This window comes from Xenopus laevis, chromosome 3L (assembly GCF_017654675.1).
Source record: "Xenopus laevis strain J_2021 chromosome 3L, Xenopus_laevis_v10.1, whole genome shotgun sequence".
NCBI lineage: Eukaryota > Metazoa > Chordata > Amphibia > Anura > Pipidae > Xenopus > Xenopus laevis.
Window position 1 is genome coordinate 147,220,387 of NC_054375.1, and position 13,296 is coordinate 147,233,682.

The 13,296-nt window shown below is 41.9% G+C and overlaps 1 long non-coding RNA gene across 1 annotated transcript in view; it reads left to right on the plus strand.

The window, feature by feature from the left end:
* LOC108710172 overlaps positions 1 to 12,229 on the plus strand; it is a 76,276-nt gene extending 64,047 nt beyond the window's left edge. Inside the window, exon 3 of the long non-coding RNA XR_001934744.2 lies at positions 11,942 to 12,229. This is a non-coding gene — a long non-coding RNA (uncharacterized LOC108710172). The remainder of the gene's footprint in view (positions 1 to 11,941) is intronic.
* Positions 12,230 to 13,296: the final 1,067 nt, after the last annotated feature.

The window sequence follows — 13,296 nt, forward strand, 5'->3', positions numbered from 1 at the left end:
GTACAGACAGTGAATGACTCCTGTGTAGCTGCTGATTGAAGCCACATTGCCAAAGCAGAGTAAATTGCTGAAATCTAATTTGGTTTTAGTGCAATGTAGCCACATCCAACAACATGTAATTGGGCTGCTGGGAAATCCCTGAGCTGTAATGAAGAGGGTCACAGAGAAGGTTCTGGGCTGATTAGAGTGCAGGCAGGGATCCTGGTGCATTTAGGGGCCACGCTGAGTGTTAGAATGACATTGAGTGATTGGAGAGGGGAAACATTATGTGTATTAGAGTTGCACATACAGAATTGGGGGGTGAGAGCACTGCACACTCCCTACCTATACCTTTACTGATTCCTTTCTTTCCCAGTCTCAATGCCTTCCCCTTGTCATCACTGAGTCTGGATTCATATTTTTTTTTCCCCCTATTTTCTTTCTTCTCTCTACTTTTCTGATTTCCACCTCTTCTCTGCTGCATCATTGTCATTTCTCAGTGATCTCTGTGCCTTCCTTCTACTCTACCTGTTCTCTCCAAATACCTTTACTGATCCTTGGTCAGTGCCCCAGTCCCTATAAGATCTCCGTGCCCTTCCTGCCTCCTTCCCAATCCTGATATTTGTGTCCTCTGACACTTTCTCCCCACTCTTTCCCCAATCTCCATGCCTTCTCCCTCTCCTCTCCTTTCTTTCACTGGCATTATGCCCTCTTCCCCCACTTCTTCCCTGATATTCAATCCTTCTCTCTCTTCTTCAATCCTTCTCTGATCCCCATGCCGACTTCCCATCTTCTTAAGCAGTGGCGGATTAAGGACATGTGAGGCCCCTAGGCTACACTTTCCACAGGGCCCCCTTCTAGGGTAGGACTTTATTTTGGCGAGCCGCGCCTGGGTGGGAGTGAGACCCCAATGATGATCCCAGTGAAGCACAGCCACTGCCCAACGGTACCTGCTGTCTAATTCAGCCTTTGCTGGCTGAGCCTGAAGTTTTTAATTAAAAAAAACAATTCTCTGCCCACTGACTGTGCTTGCTGCAGTACCCAAGATCTGCTTCTGGACCAGGTGCTACCACGATGGCTGGCCTGGTGGGCCACCACCCCACCCCTGTGCCTGGCTTTCTAGCTAGCTGGGAGGGAGAGACAGTTATGCAGGCAACTGGGCACAATTAGAAGACTTAGCTAACAGCTAGATTTATAAGAGCAGGCAACTTGACAAGAGTCACAAAGAGACAGTCAGACTGCGTCTCTGTTCTGTGCAGTGTCTGACTGTGACTGCGTGTGTGCAAGAGCGTGCTCAACTCTCTCAAATCGCGGGTCTGCTTCGGCGCACACCTCCTCCTCCTCCTCACCACTTCTTTACTGATGTGTACTCTTTACCCCTAAATCCCCACTCATTCCCTCATCTTAATGCCTTCCCTGCCTGCTCCCCTCTTCTCCCCTCTTCCTCCATTCTGATGTTACAAGTTAGATTATTAACCACTGCTGATGTAGATTGCACTGGACTCATTACTAATTCATTGCCTCTATGGTGAATGTTATATTGTATATATTCTGTGTATTTTGAGTTGGACCAGCCCAAAGCATGTGCTGTAAAGCAGCAGAATAGAAGACAGAACAAAATATATGGTGTATCATTTCTAGTCTACTTCTGTGATGCACATTACTTCTCATTTAAGTCTATTACAGGGGCCAGAAAAGGGGGTACTAACCTAATGTAATGTCAGGTTATTGGGGGTGAACACAGATATAACATAAAACAATGGCAGCACAGACATTCCCCTGTACTAAGCGCAGTCCTGCAGGAACACTTTTTGTTTGCTCAGATCAGGGTGGGTTTCCATGTACTAATTGTTAATTGTCCTCTGTGGAATCTGACCCTAGTGTGTGTGTTAACAGGACAGGCAACATAGACTGTAAGCTCCACTGGGGCAGGGACTGATGGGGACGATGAACAATTTCTGTTCCTTAAGAACCGCAGTAGCTCCATAAACACTTGGCCAATATGTCACCCAGGCAGCTCCTGTTTAATACTGTTCACTGTCTGTGCGGGTCTTGTGTTCAGCTCTGACCAGAACCCTTTTTTTCCCTGCAGGTTAACTGGCATCTGATATACCGGGGTCCCCAACCCTTTTTTTACCTGTGAGACACATTTAGATGTAAAAATAGTTGGAGAGCAACACAAGCATAAATAAGTTCCTGGATGGCACAAAAAAGTGCTGTGATTGGATATTTGGTAGCCCCTATGTGGACTGACAGCCTATAGGAGACTATTTGGCAGGACGTCTGGTTTTTATACAACCAAAACTTGCCTCCAAGCCTGGAATTCAAAAATAAGCCCCTGCTTTGAGGCCACTGGGAGCAACATCCAAGGGGTTGGGGAGCAACATGTTACTTGTGAGCCTTTGGTTGGGGATGAGTGTGATAGACCCTTATATTTGTGTCAGTAGTAGAGCTGAAGGCCCACCACACTATATGTCCTCTCTCTACACTTCCTTACCTTTACATATACATATCTTCCTTTCTCTCCATGTCTCCTCTCTTTTTCTTATACAGAAATTGGGCATGGTCACGATAGAGCCATTCTGGTGGGCCAGTCTGACACTGGTTCTAATGCAAATGTAGGACCAGAACTAGGGGTCGACAGAAGAGACCCATTTAAGAGTGAGAAGTAGAAGGCATTCAAAATTCCAAAACTATAAAATTCAAAACATATAACAAATAAAACACACAATTATAGTATATAGTATATAGCCATGAGATTAGAATGGTCTGACATGTCTGAAGGGTGTGGGAGGCAACAAAAAATTATAAAAAGTAAAAATCATGGGGGGGGGGGTAAAGGTTTGATGACTGTGTCCCTTTAAAAGGGCTGCTCACCTTTGAGTTAACGTTTAGTATGATGTAGAGAGTGATATTCTGATATAAGTTGTAATTGGTTTTCATTTTTTATTATTTGTGTTTTTTGAGATATTTAACTTTGTTTTCAGCGGCTCTCCAGTTTGCAATTTCAGCCATCTGGTTGTTAGGATCCAAATGACCCTAGCAACCATGCACTGATTTGAAGAAAATACTGGAATATGAAATATATAGTAATAAAAAGTAACAATAAATGTGTAGCCTTACAATGGGGGTCAGAGAACCCCCCCCCCCCCATTTGAAAGCTAGAAAGAGTCAGAAGAAAAAGACAAATAATATAAAAGATATAAAGAATAAGTAATGAAGACCAATTGAAAAGTTGCTTAGAATTCCATACCAATCTATAACATACTAAATGTTATGTGATCCACCCCTTTAACCAACAAGTTTAATTTGATGAAGAATGTTTTGCCTCAAAGGGTCATAGTAACTTATTGTTAAAATCTTCTCAACTAACTGTCACAACTAACTCAAATAACTCAAGTAACTCAAATCCAAACTGAATTTCCTAAAGATAATTATTTGAAAAACGGACTGATAAATATCAGCGGGTAGGTCTTAGCAGGTAGGTGCATGTGCTGCGCAGTCAGTAATAAGTGCAGCATCTTTAGACTCCCTGTAATCCTTTCCTCATGAATATTCCTTTATTAGAAGTTCTCGTCAGGCAATTACAAAACTGTCAGGCGTCTCAACTCAATGTGTCAGCGCAGGGAATGTGGCACTTTTATGTTTGTTTGTTCTGCACCCTGAGATCCAAGACCCGTCTTTCCTTATCTTCCCTGGGGTATGATGCTCTGGCAACCACCCAGTAGTGATGAGCGAATCTGTCCCTGAAAAATTCATGAAACGCATTGAAGTCAATGGGCCTCAATTATTTTACGCACGACAATTTTTTTTTGACACATGCAACATGTTTTCTTGCTCCAAATGCATTAAGGTTAATGGGCATTTTTTCTTATGGGCGTTTTTTCTTTGGGGCGATTTTTCTCTACAACATTTTTGTGATGGTGAATTTTTCTGCAGCAAATTTTTGCCTCAGTCTCTGGAAAAATTTTGCCCATCAGAACCACCAAGGGTTGGATTGGGCTGACGGGACACCAGAAATAAACCCAAGTCCACTCCCTAATTCCTGTCAGGAACATTATAAAGTTTAAAGGGAAGACTTTGTGCATAGGATCCCATATTCCCACCTGTATGTAACTAAGGGGAGACTTACTAAGGGAAGACTTACTAAGGGAAGACGTTGTGCATAGGATCCCATATTCCCACCTGTATGTAACTAAGGGGAGACTTACTAAGGGAAGACTTGTGCATAGGATCCCATATTCCCACCTGTAATGTAACTAGGGAAGACTTACTAAGGGAAGACTTACTAAGGGAAGACTTTGTGCATAGGATCCCATATTCCCACCTGTCATGTAACTAAGGGAAGACTTACTAAGGGAAGACTTTGTGCATAGGATCCCGTATTCCCACCTGTATGTTAAACTAAGGGAAGACTTACTAAGGGAAGACTTTGTGCATAGGATCCCATATTCCCACCTGTATGTGGAAGCTTACTAAGGGAAGACTTTGTGCATAGGATCCCATATTCCCACCTGTATGTAACTAAGGGGAGACTTACTAAGGGAAGACTTACTAAGGGAAGACTTACTAAGGGAAGACTTTGTGCATAGGATCCCATATTCCCACCTGTATGTAACTAAGGGAAGACTTACTAAGGGAAGACGTTGTGCATAAGATCCCATATTCCCACCTGTATGTAACTAAGGGGAGACTTACTAAGGGAAGACTTACTAAGGGAAGACTTTGTGCATAGGATCCCATATTCCCACCTGTATGTAACTAAGGGAAGACTTACTAAGGGAAGACTTTGTGCATAGGATCCCATATTCCCATCAGTATGTAACTAAGGGAAGACTTACTAAGGGAAGACTTTGTGCATAGGATCCCATATTCCCACCTGTATGTAACTAAGGGAAGACTTACTAAGGGAAGACTTACTAAGGGAAGACTTTGTGCATAGGATCCCATATTCCCACCTGTATGTAACTAAGGGAAGACTTACTAAGGGAAGATTTTGTGCATAGGATCCCATATTCCCACCTGTATGTAACTAAGGGAAGACTTACTAAGGGAAGACTTACTAAGGGAAGACTTTGTGCATAGGATCCCATATTCCCACCTGTATGTAACTAAGGGAAGACTTACTAAGGGAAGACTTTGTGCATAGGATCCCATATTCCCACCTGTATGTAACTAAGGGGAGACTTACTAAGGGAAGACTTACTAAGGGAAGACTTTGTGCATAGGATCCCATATTCCCAGCTGTATGTAACTAAGGGAAGACTTACTAAGGGAAGACTTTGTGCATAGGATCCCATATTCCCACCTGTATGTAACTAAGGGAAGACTTACTAAGGGAAGACTTTGTGCATAGGATCCCATATTCCCACCTGTATGTAACTAAGGGAAGACTTACTAAGGGAAGACTTACTAAGGGAAGACTTACTAAGGGAAGACTTTGTGCATAGGATCCCATATTCCCAACTGTATGTAACTAAGGGAAGACTTACTAAGGGAAGACTTACTAAGGGAAGACTTTGTGCATAGGATCCCATATTCCCACCTGTATGTAACTAAGGGAAGACTTACTAAGGGAAGACTTACTAAGGGAAGACTTTGTGCATAGGATCCCATATTCCCACCTGTATGTAACTAAGGGAAGACTTACTAAGGGAAGACTTACTAAGGGAAGACTTTGTGCATAGGATCCCATATTCCCATCTGTATGTAACTAAGGGAAGACTTACTAAGGGAAGACTTTGTGCATAGGATGCCATATCCCCACCTGTATGTAACTAAGGGAAGACTTACTAAGGGAAGACTTTGTGCATAGGATCCCATATTCCCACCTGTATGTAACTAAGGGAAGACTTACTAAGGGAAGATTTTGTGCATAGGATCCCATATTCCCACCTGTATGTAACTAAGGGAAGACTTACTAAGGGAAGACTTACTAAGGGAAGACTTACTAAGGGAAGACTTTGTGCAGAGGATCCCATATTCCCACCTGTATGTAACTAAGGGGAGACTTACTAAGGGAAGACTTACTAAGGGAAGACTTTGTGCATAGGATCCCATATTCCCACCTGTATGTAACTAAGGGAAGACTTACTAAGGGAAGACTTACTAAGGGAAGACTTTGTGCATAGGATCCCATATTCCCATCTGTATGTAACTAAGGGAAGACTTACTAAGGGAAGACTTTGTGCATAGGATGCCATATCCCCACCTGTATGTAACTAAGGGAAGACTTACTAAGGGAAGACTTTGTGCATAGGATCCCATATTCCCACCTGTATGTAACTAAGGGAAGACTTACTAAGGGAAGATTTTGTGCATAGGATCCCATATTCCCACCTGTATGTAACTAAGGGAAGACTTACTAAGGGAAGACTTACTAAGGGAAGACTTACTAAGGGAAGACTTTGTGCAGAGGATCCCATATTCCCACCTGTATGTAACTAAGGGGAGACTTACTAAGGGAAGACTTACTAAGGGAAGACTTTGTGCATAGGATCCCATATTCCCACCTGTATGTAACTAAGGGAAGACTTACTAAGGGAAGACTTACTAAGGGAAGACTTTGTGCATAGGATCCCATATTCCCATCTGTATGTAACTAAGGGAAGACTTACTAAGGGAAGACTTTGTGCATAGGATGCCATATCCCCACCTGTATGTAACTAAGGGAAGACTTACTAAGGGAAGACTTTGTGCATAGGATCCCATATTCCCACCTGTATGTAACTAAGGGAAGACTTACTAAGGGAAGATTTTGTGCATAGGATCCCATATTCCCACCTGTATGTAACTAAGGGAAGACTTACTAAGGGAAGACTTACTAAGGGAAGACTTACTAAGGGAAGACTTTGTGCATAGGATCCCATATTCCCACCTGTATGTAACTAAGGGAAGACTTACTAAGGGAAGACTTTGTGCATAGGATCCCATATTCCCACCTGTATGTAACTAAGGGAAGACTTACTAAGGGAAGACTTTGTGCATTCTGAAAGCCCTTTAAAAGTCCCCTCGGTTCCTGCATTATCTTCCCGAGGGAGTCTAATCTCTGCAGTTAAGAAATCCTGATTTAGAAGCAGCAAATGTAAAAACCGGAGCTATGGATTCTATTAATGAAGTGATGGCTGGCAGTGTCGGACTGGCCCACCGGGTGACCAGGAAAAATCCCGGTGGGCCCAGGTGTCAGTGGCCCCTCATGCTGCTAAATATTTGGCCTATTTCATGGACATTCCCTATTTCTATGAAAACAAAGAAGCTAAATAGATGGAATAATAAATTATAGTATGTAAAGAAAAAAGTCTAGGAAAATAGAGGTTGAGTGAGGAGAGGAAGAATAATAGTACTGAGAGTGGGCCCCTAATCTAAGGCTTTTGGGTGGGCCCCTGGTGTCCCAGTCCGACACTGACATCTGGCCTGGCAAACCCATTCATTCTGATCTGAAGCAGAAAATCCCTTTTTAATTCCTGCATCAGATTCTTGTGACCCAAAGCAAATTGTTTAGTCTTGCAGCGTTTCCCATTTTAGGCACCAGAAAGCAGATATTGATATTTGTAGGGTTTGTATAGAATCTTATACCAAGCCTAGTTTTTGGAAGAAAAACCTGTCTAATAATTGTGCTTCTGTAATAACATGTATACTGATTTCCTTTAAACTAGCGGATGGGGCAGATTTAAAGGGGTCATTCAAATCTAAATTAACTTTAAGGGGCCGATTCACAAAGGGTCGAATATCGAGGGTTAATTAACCCTCGATATTCGACTGGGAATTAAAATCCTTCAACTTCGAATATCGAAGTCGAAGGATTTTAGCGCAAATAGTGCGATCGAACGATCGAAGGAATAATTCTTCGATCGAACGATAAAATCCTTTGAATCGAACGATTCGAAGGATTTTAATCCAACGATCGAAGGAATATCCTTCGATAAAAAAAACTTAGGAAAGCCTATGGGGACCTTCCCTATAGGCTAACATTGAGTTCGGTAGCTTTTAGATGGCGAACTAGGGGGTCGAAGTTTTTTCTTAAAGAGACAGTACTTCGACTATCGAATGGTCGAATAGTCGGACGATTTTTAGTTCGAATCGTTCGATTCAAAGTCGAAGTCGTAGTCGAAGGTCGAAGTAGCCCATTCGAAGGTCAAAGTAGCCCAATAAACACTTCGAAATTCGAAGTTTTTTTACTTCGAATCCTTCACTCGAAGTTAGTGAATCGGCCCCTTAGTATGGTGTAGAGAGTGATGTTCTGAGACAATTTGCAATTAGTTGTTATTTGTTATTGTTTGTGGTTTTTGAGTTATGTAGCTTTTTATTCAGCAGCTCTCCAGTTTGCAATTTCAGCAATCCGCTGGCTAGGATCCAAATTCCCCTAGCAACCATGCACTGATTTCAAAAAGAGATTGGAATATAAATAGGAGAGGAATGAATAGAAAGATGAGTAATAAAAAGTAACAATAACAATAAATGTGTAGCTTTACAGAGCCTTTGTTTTTAAGGTGGGGTCAGTGACCCTCATTTGAAAGCTGGAAGGAAACAGAAGAAGAAGGAACATAATTCAAAACCTGTAAGCAGTAAGGCTGTGACATCTAAACTAATTCCTATCTGGCCATGCAGCATTAGGCTTTTATATGTTTTGTGGCACCAAGGCCTGTGGTTGCTCTGTGGGCAACAACTGCCGATCACATAAGACTGCACCAGGGTGGTTTAGTATGTAATAGAATGGCCAATTCTAAGCACATTTTCAATTGGTCTTCATTATTTATTTTTTACAGTTTTATAATTATTCGCTTTATTCTTCCAGCTTTCAAGTGGGGGTCACTGACCCCATCTAAAAAAAAACAAACGCTTCGTAAGGCTACGAACTTAATGTCATTGCTACTCGTCTTTCTATCCAGACCATGCATGGTTGCTAGGGTAATTTGGAGGCCAGCAGATAGCTGAAATTGCAAACTAGAAAGCTGCTAAATAAAAAGCTAAATAACTCAAAACAATAAAAAATAAAGACCAATTGCAAATTGTCTCAGAATATCACTCTCTACATCATACTAAAAGTTAATTGAAAGGTGAACAACTCCTGTTGTTAGCACAGCAATTGACATTTGTTAGGGGAACAAAAACCACAACATATGTCTTTATAAAACTCTGCATAAAGTGACAGTGACTGGGAGCCGACAGTTTATAATTGCTTGGCCTTTAGCTGCAACAAGTGTTTAATTTTACACCTGAATAAACCGTTCCTTGTTCCAGCCCTTTTCTAATTAAACTTCAATCACCTCGCAAGTCATTTGCAGAAGAGCGGAGAAGACGGAAAGCCGGAGAGAGATTCCACACACAGTCGCACACAGCAGTGCAGCCCTGTCAGCTATCAGTCCTGAGTGATTCACTCGCGCTCAGGAGTCGTTAAAATAAAAACACTCTAATAAAGCACAAGTACCGCTAATTCATTTGTCTTATTCTCTCTCTGTTGTTCCACAAAAGGATGAGAATGTCATAAATTAGTAGTGAAATAGAGAGGATGTAAGAGAAGGGAATCCTGCCCTGCAGAGCTTACACTCTAATATACAGAGGGACACAGATACAATACAGGGAGAAGGAACCATTGGGAGAAGGGAATCCTGCCCTGCAGAGCTTACACTCTAATATACAGAGGGACACAGATACAATACAGGGAGAAGGAACCATTGGGAGAAGGGAATCCTGCCCTGCAGAGCTTACACTCTAATATACAGAGGGACACAGATACAATACAGGGAAAGGGAACCATTGGGAGAAGGGAATCCTGCTCTGCAGAACTTACACTCTAATATACAGAGGGACACAGATATAATACAGGGAGAGGGAACCATTGGGAGAAGGGAATCCTGCCCTGCAGAGCTTACACTCTAATATACAGAGGGACACAGATACAATACAGGGAAAGGGAACCATTGGGAGAAGGGAATCCTGCTCTGCAGAACTTACACTCTAATATACAGAGGGACACAGATATAATACAGGGAGAGGGAACCATTGGGAGAAGGGAATCCTGCCCTGCAGAGCTTACACTCTAATATACAGAGGGACACAGATACAATACAGGGAGAGGGAACTATTGGGAGACGGGAATCCTGCCCTGCAGAACTTACACTCTAATATACAGAGGGACACAGATATAATACAGGGAGAGGGAACCATTGGGAGAAGGGAATCCTGCCCTGCAGAGCTTACACTCTAATATACAGAGAGACACAGATACAATAGAGGAAGAGGGAACCATTAGGAGAAGGGAATCATGACGTGCAGAGTTTACACTCTGATATACAAAGGGACACAGATACAATACAGGGAGGGGGAACCATTGTGAGAAGGGAATCCTGCTCTGCAGAGCTTACACTCTAATATACAGAGGGACACAGATACAATACAGGGAGAGAGAACCATTGGGAGAAGGGAATCCTGCTCTGCAGAGCTTACACTCTAATATACAGAAGGAATACAGGGAGAGGGAACCATTGGGAGAAGGGAATCCTGCTCTGCAGAACTTACACTCTAATATACAGAGGGACACAGCTACAATACAGGGGCACAGATAATTTACAGAGAGTGGGAGCCATTGGGAGTGAATCGCTAAGTAAATAAATGATGTTAGAGAGAAAGATTCCTGGACTGTTTTTCCACCGTGAGTTGATCCTCGCCACCCTGGTGTTATTATGCATCTGCCTCTCACACAGGATAATGAGCTGCTGGGAGTGAAATATAGAGGTATATGCCTATTAGCAGCACCCTATAATAATCCAGTGTGTGCAGCTCGACTAATCCTGGCACCCTTACCCGTTCATTAGAAATGATAAACAGCTCCCAGCACCTGATTTGTTTAACAAGAGCCAACAAGGTTGGACAGTGTCTCTGCTTTCTGTACATTCAGGGGGAATGTAATTTACAATGAACTTTTAATAAGACGCATCCAGTATTATCTTTAGACAATAGACAGCAGCTCTTTTTCATTCCTATATGTACTGCATAAATAAATATATATATATGTTCTGTAACTGTTATGTTTTGGGTAGCCGAGGATGAGTAGAGTATAACGGTGCTTTATTAGCAGAGTCATGCAGGCATTACACAACAGTAACTTTCACTTTTAAGCTACCAGGAAGTATGCACAGTATAAGTATGAGCACAGTGACATCTACAGGCCATTTGTATAAACACCACAGTAACTGGGACCTGTAAGTAAGTGAGACGGAAGATGAATGATAGAGAAGGTCTTAATGGAAACACAAGTCTTTAAAAAATAATAACACTGGAAATCTAAACACAGAAGGAATCGTATTTGCCGTTGCTGGGGTCGCTGACTATAGCAGCCCGCCAATGTTTTTTTAAAGGGGTGGTTCACTTTTAATATGTTATAGAACGGCCAATTCTAATAAACTTTTCAATTGGTTTTAATTATTTATTTTTTTTAGTGTTTTTTAATTATTTGCCTTCTTCTTCGGACTCTTTCCAGTTTTCAAATGGGGGTCACTGACCCCATCTAAAAACAAATGCTCTGTAAGGCTTCATATTTATTGTTATTGCTACTTTTTATTATTCACCTTTCTATTCAGGCACTCTCCTATTCATATCCCAGTCTCTTATTCGAATCAATGCATGGTTGCTAGGGTAATATGGACCCCAGCAACCTGATTGTTCAAAGTGCAAACTGGAGAGCTGAATAAAAAGATAAATAACTCAAAAACTGCAAATAATCAAAAATGAGAACCAATTGCAAATTGTCTCAGAATATCTCTCTCGACATCATACTAAAAGTTAATTTAAAGGTGAACCACCCCTTTAATATTCATGTTGGAAAAAGGCAAAACAAATCCTTTATAAATACTTGTGAATGTATTACCAAATCAGCACCAATGATCTCACATGGGATCTAGTGGGGTGATAGTGGGATTCTATGGTCCATTCTTCATCAGCCATTTTTCTGCTTTCCCAACAGAAATCAAAAGACGACACGGGAAGATACAGCAGATCATACACACCCACCAGCACCCTGGGAGTGGAGCTGCGCAGGGCTAGAAGGAGACCTTCCTACACTTTGCAGGTCCCACCCTTTAGGCCCGGGGAGAGAGCCCGATCACCTGACTATGACAACATGCAGAGACCCACCACCCTGCCCCTGCGGATCCCTCCTCGAATATCAATCACCCATTCTGATTGTGACAGGTAGGAGAAACATGGATACCTTATTACCTCATAATCGAATAGATGTGACCTCACTACAGGTCCATTGGAATGTTCCATTACTGGGTATAGCCTCTAGATGGAGGTGCTGTACCCACAGGTGCTTTCACTTGCTTTTATTGCATGGTCTTTTTTTATGTATCAAGGTCATTTGTTTCCATGTTTGTTGATTTTGGCCACTCCGTTGGGTATTGAGCCACGGGGAAAAATGAAATGGGTACAGAGCCTTACTTATATGCAAACCAGTGAAATATGTACAGTATAAAGTATTTGCCTTCGTTCATATTGTTTGGCTATTTCTCTTATCATTTACAGTAGGGGGTACATTATCCCTTATAATACATGAGTGATACTCAGAGTTCCCTGTATAACTCAGCCTGCAGCCTTGTGTCTTTATATGGTCACAGAACAACCCCTCAGTGACTTCTAATATCCTTATCATTTACAGTAGGGGGTACATTATCCCTTATAATACATGAGTGATACTCAGAGTTCCCTGTATAACTCAGCCTGCAGCCTTGTGCCTTTATATGGTCACAGAACAACCCCTCAGTGACTTCTAATATCCTTATCATTTACAGTAGGGGGTACATTATCCCTTATAATACATGAGTGATACTCAGAGTTCCCTGTATAACTCAGACTGCAGCCTTGTGCCTTTATATGGTCACAGAACAACCCCTCAGTGACTTCTAATATCCTTATCATTTACAGTAGGGGGTACATTATCCCTTATAATACATGAGTGATAGAGTTCCCTGTATAACTCAGCCTGCTGCCTTGTGCCTTTATATGGTCACAGAAACCCTTAAAGACTTCTAATATCCTTATCATTTACTGTAGGGGGTACATTAACCCTTATAATACACATGAGACTTCCCTAACCATTATGCAGAACAGTTACATCTGTATATGGCAGAACTCACCTATACATGGAAGAGGGAACCATTTGGAGAGGGGGAATCCTGGCATACAGAGCTTACACTCTAATATACAGAGGGACACAGATACAATTCAGAGAGATAGGGAACCATTAGGAGAATGGAATCCTGCTCTTCAGAGCTTACACTCTAATATTCAGAGGGACACAGATACAATACAGAGATAGAG